Raw genomic sequence first — 12,301 nt, forward strand, 5'->3', positions numbered from 1 at the left:
ATATACTTTGTATTTTTTTTTTAAATTCAGTGTAGGGGCTTGAGCCTACTCTAGGCCATGAGTGGCTCCATCACTGGATGTGTTCTTTTTCTATTTCTGGTATCTAAATCACTTGTAACCAATGTTTTTTATTATATAATGATATATATTGTAATTATTTATGATATTTTATAAATTTGTAAGAAATTATAAAAAATTTAATATATCAAAAATATAGCTTCAAACAACTTATTTTACACGTGTATAAAATAAAGCAGGCATGTATGGAAGTGCATGACTATTTAAAATGAATTTAATCCGTTCAATTTCATATTTGTGTATTTATTTGTAATTTATAACTTTATTATTTGTTCACGATACATAAAATTGCGTACATATTTTCAACATAACATATTAACAAAGTTATTTTGTCAAAATTTATATATTTTGAAATAATTACTATTTTTCTCGTATATACAAGAAGATCATAATTCCAACAGTAAATCTAAAATTAAATTAAGTTTTACACGTGGATTATTTAGATATATATTCTTTGCTCGGAATTAGATTATTTATTAGATAATTGGATAATTTAATTTAAATATGAATTGAGAAGAAATTGTCTTACGACTAAAAGGACGTATCATGCACTATATCAACTTAGAAAATTCGCAAAGTGATCGCAAAGGGACGGAGTAAACCCGAAAAAGTCCAAGACTTCAATTTGCAATACTATGAATAATGTTGGGTCAATGCTATGAATAATCTTTGAAGAAATGTAGACCCAATCTCTAGATGATAGCGACAAAATAGTCATTTCATTGGACTTTTGCTCATACTATATATAATTTTTTCCCTAATTTAATTTTGTCAAAATTAATTAAAAACAATATTTATTAATTGTGTGCCCCCAGCTTAAATAATTAAAGTTCAAAACAACCATAAAATTGTTGCTTATAACATTTTGCAGCTGACTATTCTTTTGGTGTGCTTTTTATCTTTCTCTTTTTCTTTTCCAAAAAATATATCATCATCATCATCATCAGCATTTTTATTTTTATCATTTATTCTAACAGTGTGTTCCTATGTATACATTAAAAGGAGTAGTATTTTAAAAAATAGCAATTTGAAAATAGTATTTTCTTACTAAGTTGAATAAATAAAAAAGGTAAAGTTCATGAATTGATCATTGTGAATTTGAGAATGTCGTTTGACCAATTTGTTTTTCATATTTAATATATGATGAAGATGAAGAATAACCTAGTTTGGAAATTCTCTTCTGTTTCTGTACTCCACAAATTTCGCTGATTGGAAGTAATAATGCAGTAACACTACTACAAAAATAACTTTTAATTTCAGGTTTTTAGGCTAATAGACTTCAATTCTTGCTGAAATAGGAACCAAAATCTATCCATACAAAGTTAAAAATTTTATAATAACTGAAGTTAAAAATTAAGAAAAGACTTCGGTAATTACATTAAAATCAAAGTCTATTCATACTATTTAACTTCGATTTTTATGTAATAACTAAAGTGAAATAATTCCAGTGTGAATATTTAAACCCTTTAACTTTAGTTATTACATACAATTGAAGTTGAATGATATGAATATACTTCGATTTTTGTGTAATAACCGAAATTAAAGGGTTACTTAAAAAATTATTTATTTTATTTTATAATAATCAAATTATATATATATGTTTTGTAATAACCCAAATATATATATATTTGTTTCATATTATATAACCAAATTTTTATTTTAGATTTAATATTTGATCGAAATCCAAATTAGTTTAATATAATTAATGTTTTATTTCCTTTACTAACATTATTATGTTTTAATTTATCATTTGTATAAATAAAATTCATCAAGTTTGTAATCTTATAAAAACATTCCTGTACTAAACATTCATTCTTTTGTTTTAAAAAAACATAGTATTCATACCAATTGAATTATAAGTAGCTATAAAACTAAATTCACTTAACAATAAATAAAAGCTATCAAGCTTGCTAACCATTCATGTTGTATGTGGAGGAGGTCATCAGTCTCACTGTACATATTTTTCCCATCAAATTGTAGAATTGAAAAATAAAAATTAATAAGCATACTAATTATTTTATAGTTTATCATAAACCGAAATAAATTATAGAAATATAAACAAACCTACTTTATTTTTTTGGACTCTCACCGCATTTGTTGCCCTTACAAGACCCATATGTATTTTAATACATAGAAACCACATTCATAACTCTTTGGTTGTTTTGTGCACTGAATATTGAAGATCTTTGTAAACTTCCCAAGCATTAATTTGTGGAGATCATTCATGTACTTTAAATGGGTCCACAAATACAACATTTCCTTGTGGCATAGTGATCACTAGCATCCAATTTTTACTAAAATAATAATTAAGTTAAATTAATTAAATGATTATTTGAAAAGAGTAGTTAAAGTAATTTTAGGTAGTTCTTACCTCACGTTCCAAGGAATAAAGTATATTTCTCCAGGTCTATTCATTGTCATCAACAAATTGGCTATGATTGAAGTTGTATGCTCCACATCTTGTGCATTGTTAGTACTGAGAAGCTCAATATTAGAAAACTTGAAATAGACACATGTATTCTCGTAAAGGCTCTCCCAAATGAATTTGTAAAAAATTCTCAAGTATTAAATATTTTTTTTTAATTTCGGCAGAGTTTCCCCTATAAATTGGACTACCAAATCTATTAAGCATAATCATGTCAAGTTTATCTTAAATTAAAGATTAAGCTGAAGTTGAAGGGATACCTCATGCTGAAAAGCATGGCTGAGCCTCCAATATTACCCAAAGTTGCAACTTGTTCTACATCTTCTGAAGTGATGAAGATGGACTCGCAACTCATAAATGATTGGTCAACGGGAATTACTATGACTCATGTTGTTCCTTTAATTGAACAATATATCTTCACAATAAATCTAAGACTAATGTGGATGCGATTCATTATATGATCATTGAATAGTTGGGGTTCTATTTCAGCTTCTCCTACATTGATGTGAGATCTAGCTGATAACACATGTGGGCTAGGCATGGATTTGTGTTTCTTCTTGGACGCACTTCTTGACATTGTAGGGTTCATTTGTAGGGGACCCTGTATAATATCATTTAAATCATTTGTAAAGTCCTTTATTGGCTAATTTTATTTTAGACAAAATATTTTAAAGTTATTGAGGAAAATCAGTAGCATATCCATATTGATTCTTGATCTAATCATTCAACTGATTTTCTAGTGTGAAAATATCTGTAAGTGTGAATATATTTTTTACCTTATTTATCACAAATAATCAATATTTGGTAATAATATATTTTGCAATTATCTTGAGATTATTTTCAGGGATTATGATTATTCTGGAATAAAGAAGATTATTCTAGAATAAAGAAGGTGTCGAAAATGAACATGGTCAAAAGAAATGACCATGTTCGTTCTGCCAGATAAAACTGATTACGTTGCTGACTCATCAGTTTCATTTTCTGTCGACACAGAATTCATCTGGCTGGCTGATTTCCTAAATCAAAGGAATTCGCAAATTGATTTCAAAGATACCAGAAAATGATGGCCTTGGACGATTTCATTGCCTATAAATATCTTGCCAAGGCCTTTGGAATTTTCACCTCTTCCATTTTGAATATTTGTAAACATTATGTTATTTTGAAGAGTGTCTTTATTTGTAGAGATTAATTTTGTTCACCTTAGTCTTTGTGAGAGTGTTGACTGTACTTGTGGATATCTATCTAGTCTATTGTAAACATGTAATGTCTATTGTGAACGTGTTCATAAGGATCTTCGGGAGAGGATTCTATCTAAGTCTCACTTCGGGAGGAAGTGTGCACTCGCTATTCTTTGAAGGCAGTTCAAGAGAATCAGCGTTTCATCAAATCAGATTCATAGAGAAGAGTACAACAAGATTGCGACAATAGTTTAAGAGGGAGTCTTACATTGTTTAAGTCAATGCTTTTGTACACATTGTTTCTTTACTAATTAGTTTATTCTCTTGGTGTGGCCCCAAGGAGTAGGTTATCCGAAAGGGTTTCTGAACCTTGTAAAAATTCGATGTGTTCTTTATTGTTTTGCACTGTCTATTTATTGTGTTCAGTTTCTGTCGTGACAAGTTCGGATTCTGTCCCGACAGAACTGCTATCTGTGTAAACAGTTGATTACCATTCCGCACTTTAATTAATTCACATGGTTTAATTAATTTGGTAATTACTAAAAACAAAATTTCAATTGGTATCAGAGAAGGTCACTAAACTCTTAGTGCGATCTTGTATTTTTCCGTTTGTTTTGTGCCTTGTGAAATGTCTATCTTTGCAGAAGGTGGATCTATAACTCGCCCTCCATTGCTGAATGATACAAATTATCCATACTGGAAAGTAAGGATGAAAGCTTTTATCAAATCCCTTAATGAAAGGGCTTGGAGATCAATATTGACCGGTTGGACACCACCTATCGAGACAGATTTGAAATCCGGTAAGACACAGGTGAAATCTGAACTTGAATGGTCTAATGAAGAAGATAAATTGTCAATTTATAATAATAAAGCTTTACATGCAATTTTTAATGGTGTTGGTGAGAGTTATATAAAATTGATTTCATCTTGTGAGTTAGCCAAAGATGCTTGGGAAATCCTTCAAACTCAATTTGAAGGAACCACTGATGTTAAGCGATCTAGACTTGTAATGTTGACCACAAGATTTGAAAACCTTCGCATGTCTGAAAAAGAAACCCTCACTGAGTTTTATGAAGAATTTTCTAACATTGCTAATGAACATTTTGCTTTAGGAGAAAAGTTGTCTGACTCTGTTTTGGTTAGGAAAATTGTTAGATCTCTTCCTGACAGGTTTCAATCCAAGATCATAGCCATTGAGGAGGTAAAGAACCTTGACACCTTGAAAGTTGAGGAATTGATGGGATCTCTTCGAACTTTTGAACTTAATCAAAAGATCCGTCAAGAGAAACCACTTGCTGTGAAGGAGAAATCGATTGCCTTGAAATCTTCCAAAGAGAAAATGGAAAGCTCAGATGAGGAAGATGATGATGAAATGATCTTGTTATCGAAAAAATTTAAGAAGTTTATGAAAAAGATTGGTACCAAGAAAAACATGTCTAAATCCTCCAAAGGTAATAATTTTCTTTTGAATCTACTAATAAAAAAAGTATTCAATGCAGGGAGTGTGAAGGTTTTGGACATATTCAAGCTGAATGTGCCTAACCTTGAAGAAAAATAAGGAGGTCATGGCATTCACTTGGAGTGGCCAGGACTCTGAAAGTAGTGATGACTTCTGTTTTTTCTTGCTTACCTCTTTCTGTGCAGATGAATGAGAACCTTGTTTGTTTAAATAATACTATTTCAACAGATGAGGGTTCCCATGGTGATTCGGATGAATCTGATTTGCATGAGGATTCTTTGAAAGAATTATACAAAAACATGTATGATCAATGGTTGAAATTATGTTCAGATAATCGTTTGATGGCAAACAATAACAAAGTTCTCAAGAAGATAAATGAAGAACTTGACTCTCTTGTTAAAAAATATGAAATTGAGATTGTTGCTAAAGATTCTGAAATCAATCGTTTGTTTAATGAAGTTGATAAAATTGTGAAAGGTGTCAAATTGCTTAATCATAGATCTATTGTTTTGGATGATGTTCTGCTTGCAGGTCAAAAAGCTTGTGATTTTTCTAGGTTAGGATCAAATGAATCTAAACTTAAAGGGAAAACAATTTATATTTGTGGAAATCTTCCTGTTGTTTCGACAACTGACCCTTCTGCAGGAACAACTCAAACTCATGTGGCATCGTCTTTTCAATCTGTCACATCACATGAGAAACAGACCAGAAATTTCGAGAATAAAAAATCTGGCCATTTTATTCCAATTTGCAATTTCTGTGGAGTGAAAGGTCATATTCGACCTAAATGTTTTACCTTGATGAATTTTCTTCACAAAAATTACTTTAATCATCATGGTAATTTGAGACAAATGCCATTGAAGAAAAGGACTCCACCTAAGAAAGTTTGGGTGAAGAAAAATAAATTCAAATGTCTTGCTGCCTTTACTTGTCTTACAACATGTGCTTCTAACTCTTGGTTTTTTGATAGTGGTTGTTCTAGGCATATGACAGGTAACAAAAGCATACTCACTGACTTCAAGACTTTGAAAAATGGGGAAGTCACATTTGGAGATGGTAAGTCTTGTAAGGTACTTGGTAGTGGCACTCTAAATTCTGAAGGACTACCAAAGTTACAAATTGTTCTTTTGGTTGATGGACTTGATACTAATCTAATTAGTATAAGTCAAATTTGTGACCAAGACTTGTTTGTAAATTTTTCTCTTGATAATTGTTTTGTGCTTGACCAAGATGGAAATTGTGTTTTGAAGGGTTATAAATCTGTCGATAATTGTTACACATTATATCAATCACACAATTGTCACAGAATTACAAGGAGTGATACTAATTTGTGTCATGAAAAACATGATCATGTGGATTGTGAAAATTTGAGAAAAATTGGAAGTATGAGTCATGTTCATGATTTACCGATTTTAAGTAAATATTCTTTTGGTAAATGTGAACCAGGTCGATTGGGAAAACATTTGAAAATTTCTCATGAAAAATGTTTTTGTGTTGATGATGTGTCTCGACACACTAAGGATCTTGTTGAAAATAAAACTTTGGTCTTAAAATATATTGAGTGTGACAAACAAATTGCTGATATTTTCACAAAAGCCCTTGAAACGGTCAGGTTTTATTTCCTCAGGAAATCCTTGGGGGGTTTGTACTAATTAAATATTGTTTGTGTTGTGCCATATCCCTGTGCTAGAAAGAGTTGCTTGATGTCTTCTTGTTCTTGTCCAAATAGAAAGTCTCAAACATTATGACAAAATGTATTTTTACTACTTATTAGAATTTATAGTTAATATATATCATGCACATTTTTTTTAAATAAAAAATCAAAATAAATAGTCCTTCCAATTAATATTCTTCCAAATTAATCTGTGTTTGTAGTGTATGAGCATTTGATCCTTGAAAGTATTTTCAGGCTCCATCTTAGAATAGAGCTACCTACACTGTTGTGTAAAATGCTATCTTTGAGTAAGTTGGAGCTATGTAACTAAAAATTATGTAGAAGATACTCTACCATTGATAAATGCAGCCTTCAGTATAGTGTGAAAGCGTCTAATTTGGGTACTCTTTGAGAAAAATGCGAAAAATTGCCACATAGGGCAATGACCCTGAAAAGGCTAAAATTGTCATACAGGACAATGATCTCTGCTTTCACAATCACACACAAATGCTTAAGATATACTGTTGGAAAATTTTGTAAGACTCATACACACTGATTAATTTTCACCACAACATCATCATTACACCCTATATTTTACCTCTACATACCATATTTATTTTATTTAATTAATTTAATCAATTTAATTAATTTAAATTGATTATTTTAATAATCTCATTTTGGCTATAAATATGGAGTTTCAAGACCATTTTAGGGTGCTTAATTTTTGGTTACTATCTTCTTTTCTCCCATATTCTCTCTACCATCCTCTCTTCCATTTTGGGGTTTTCAAGAGCATTTGCAAGTATGTATGTCATTTATTTTGTAATTTCTACTCTAGTTATGTGCTTCTAATCTTTTTCATAAGATTATTAAGATCATAATGAAGCAACTTGTAACTAGGTAATATTTATGTTGTATGTTGATTTCCCTTGTAATGCAACAAGTTTATGGATTTTTCTTCTTCATATATGTCTTCCATCTTTAATATCTCATATTTTGGATTGTTAGATAATATGCACTTTGTTGTTCATTTTGCAAAAACATAATATTCTTTGTGTAAGATGTGTCATTAAATTGTACACATCCATGCTTAGAACAAAAATATTATGTTTTGCCTTATAAATAATGTTCATTGATTTATTTGTTATTTCATTAGATTGATTTACACTAAATGCTTTGAAATTATAATTTTGAAAAGTGAAGAAAAATCATATCTTATTAGAAGTAATTTGTGCTTAAAATTATAAATCTATTTTGAAAATGATAGTTTGATTTATTTTAACTATCACTAAACTTGGGAATCAATATACTAATAAATATTATTAAACTTACATTTTGTGGATTCTAGTATCTTAATAATCTTTTCTTTTAACACTTATTTTCAAATCATTATTGGTTTATTTTTATTATCTTAAATAGCTTTATTTTTCAATTTTTTATTTTATGTTCATAATATTAAAACTCATCAATCTTTGGATCTAGGTTAGAATTTATTACTTTTGATTTAAAATAGTTTTCTTTTTTATTTTAGACAACTCCTTTGGGTTCGATCTCGTACTTACACGATCAATATATTCTATATACGATTCGTGCGCTTGCGAGTATAAATTTTTAAAACATACCCGTTTTGGGTCCATCATCCAAAAAAGAGAGTCTCCAAAAAGTCCGCTTTATGAAGCCCTGAGTCCTTTATTTATAGTACCCAGAAGTTGTTACACGATTCATCGTACTAGATATCGTGGTTTGGTACACGATCGTTGTGAGTGGAGATAAGTATCCACCTTCTCATGATTATGAGATTGTGGGTCTTCTCTTGTTTCTATATATCGTGGTAGATAATGCACGGTAGAAACCTCTGGGAAGTTCTAAGTTTTGTTGGTACGTCAGACTTAGGTGCTAGGCCCGACGATTAAAGCTTGGGTGCTGGACCTGTGACCTTCTGGGTGCTAGGCCTATTGATCTTCGGGGTGCTAGCTTGTTGATCTCATTTTGAACGAGAGTAATTACTTCTCAGTGAAGTGTACTTGGCGGTTTAGGCCGACCACCCTTAGGGGGTACAGGGCTTGCTTGGGCCGACCACCCTTAGGGGGTATAGGGCCTGCTTGGGCCGACCACCGCTAGGGGGTACAAGCTTGGTCGATTTTCCTGTAGGTCCTGGACCTATCTTTTTTACGCGTCGGTCTTTTCTCAATACTTTGTTGTTTTTCCTTGATTTGTGATGTCACATGTCACATTTTTATTCGACACGTCATCCTCGTATTTTTGAGCGATAATATTATTATTATTATTCATGATTTGTGATGCCACATGTCACATCCTCGTACTTTTAATGTACTTTTTAGTATTGAATTAACTTTTTTCAATTGTTAAAAAAAATATTGTTATATATGTTCATGTTAAAAAAGTAGCAATAATGAATTTGCCTTAATTATGTGAATATTACTAATAATATATATGATATGTCAAAACAGAAATAAAAGGTTATATCAATGATAATTTTCGTCGCTAGAATTAGTTTTGGGTCGCTAAAGAATATAGCGCAGTGACACATTTGTCGCTGAAACTTGATTGCTGGTTTTTTTTTTTTTAATAAAACTTGATTGCTTGTTAGTTTTGAATAGCGACGAAATCAATTATTTTGTGCCAAAACTTGTAACGACAACATTATTGTCGTTATATAGCTTTAAAATTCGTCACTGATTATTTAAAATTGAACTTAAAAACCTGTTATGTACTTACTTTTAGTGACGATACGATGAGTTTTAGATATGGAAACTTACATTTGATTTTGGTTATTGAATCTTTATTCTTGTTGAGTATACATGAACATCAACAAAATTATAAATGTCTTTGTCCTATTATTTGTTATTCAATTTAAGGGTATAACGAAGAAGGTGATAACGTCTTTTGGGTTTATTCCATATTTATTAGTTGGGTTTATATTTTTTTAGATCTCATGTTTTGCTTCATTATCTGTTTGGATTCTGTGGTTTGACAAATTATTTTTTGGACCTTGTGTTTTGTAAAATAGTTCAAATAGACCTTTAAATTTGATTTTGATGAACAAAAAATTGAGTATAACAATACAGTTCTTAGACAGAATAACTGTATTTTTATTATGAGTTGTTAGTTTGATGAATTATTTGTGATTTTAGTTAAAAAAAAATTGATCAAAATCGAGTTTAGGGGTCTATTTGAACTATTTTAGAAAACACATGGTCCAAAAAGTAATTTGTCAAAATACATGGTTTAAACAGGTAATGAGACAAAACACATGGTCTAAAAAAGTATAAACCCTTATTAGTTTGTCATTTTTAACCAATTTTGTTTTAATATTATTTAATTATGTTTTAATTTTGATTTTGAAATATATTTGAATATTTGTATTCATTTTTAATTCATTAAAATATTTTTTATTTTAAAATTAATTAATTAATATATATATTTTTAAATATTTATGAGTTAGATAAATCATGAAGGGACATGTGTCTGTCTAGTCACCGTCTAACGAAGGTTAAAATATTTGTACCGACAAAATTACTATTTTATGAACTTTCAGTATTTATCATGTTAAAAAAAATAATGGGTATATATCAATAACAGACACACAAACAATGGTTATTTATGCGACAAATGTCTCTTGTTAAAATAATATGACATAATAATATTTATTTATTATTTGAGGGACTCCTATTAGAGGTGCACAACGGGCGGGTTGGCATGTTTTGGGCAGTTTGCGTGGTTTTTTTTATTTGACGGTTTTAGAAAAATACAACCCATAACCGTCCAACAAGTGTGTGGTTTGGGTTGATTTAAAGTTCAAAATTATCGACTTATGATATTTAAAAAAACAAAATATTGTAGACAATAAAGTTCAAACTTATACATTCTTTACTCATCAATATCATCGTGAATAATAACTTGATAAAATATTATCATATCTTAAATTTGAATTTAAAAATTCATAAAACAAATTCTAATAATTAGTATAATAATCATCTAAATTATACAAATTATAAATGATATGATACTTATTAATCTACACATTGATAATTTCTACCATTTAAGTTTTATTATGAAAATTTTCACTAATATTTAAGCTATCAATACAAGTAAAATTATTTATTTTTCCAAAACACGTTTTATTATACAATTCCTAAGTTATTACCATTAATCTCATAGCAACGAAAAACATTCATTAAAAAAAGTTAAATATCTGGACTAATATAAATATGCAATGATTCACATAAAGAATACAATGATTCACATATCAAAATCTAATATTAAAATGGTCACAAACTTTCTAATTTTCAATGAACCCTTTATGGGTTGTATTTTTATGTTTTGATTATTATTAAAAATTATATGTACAAAAAAAATTAATAAAGTAGCGGGTGCTGGTTGGATCCACCTTATATTATTGCAACCCGTTCTCAGCCCATCTAGTGGCAGGTTGGGTTCAACCCAACCCAATTTCAGCGGATATTTTAATGGATGGGCTCAAAGCTGGCGGATTTTGATGGGCTGGGCGGATTAGCGATTATTTTGTCCACCCCTACTTGGTATGGTATTTATCTTCGATTCCCCTTGTTGAAGGCTGGCATTAATTATTTTAAATTATGTTGTATAATATATTTTAGAATTTTTTTATATTTGAAGGGGTATAATTTTTTAGTATTACTAGTTTTATGTATCCAATGCATCTGTCATTCAACATTTTCCTCGCCTTCAGTGTCGAGAACATTGGCCACTTCTTTTCCCGAGAAGTGCCATTGATTCGAACGACTGCTCGCCTACCGGAGTGATTACCACCTTCTTGCGCTTGCAGTTGATAACGACCCTATATTTTGTCAACCAATCCATACCACATATGACATTATATTCGTGTAAGTCAAAAACTAATAGGTTGGCTGTTAGTTTGTGTCCTTTTACCTAGACTGGTACGACTCTAACCCATGACTGCAGCAGCATATCCTCTTTCGATGTATAAAATTAGAAATTAGTTTTATTAATATCTTAATATTTATTAAATTTTGTCCACTTATTCTATAAAATTAAATATCCCACATATATTAAATTTAATTTATTAATTTAATATATTTCCTAAAATATCTTAATTGAGTTAATTGTTGATAAATAAAATCTAAATCAACTTAGTTAATTGTTGATGGATTTTATTTAAATTGACTTAATTATTTTTGCAAAACTATAATTAATTATGAATTTTGTGTAGAGAAATCCTAGATTAATTAATTATGGTATTTTTGCAAATGTGATAAATTGTGACATTTTTACATAAACACAGATATTGCTCATTAGTAACATGATTAGGATATTCAATTATGTGACTTATATGTGATCTATATGTGATTTTTGCAACTGAGCTTAGATGCATATAGTGACTCATATCTTAGGATATATATGTGGTTTTGGTTTCCAAATAAAATATTCATAATGTGATAGGTTTTATTTGAGCCCATTAGAAAATGTAAAGTTTAAATTCATAT

The sequence above is a fragment of the Humulus lupulus genome, chromosome 9, assembly GCF_963169125.1.
Source record: "Humulus lupulus chromosome 9, drHumLupu1.1, whole genome shotgun sequence".
In the NCBI taxonomy this organism is placed as follows: domain Eukaryota; kingdom Viridiplantae; phylum Streptophyta; class Magnoliopsida; order Rosales; family Cannabaceae; genus Humulus; species Humulus lupulus.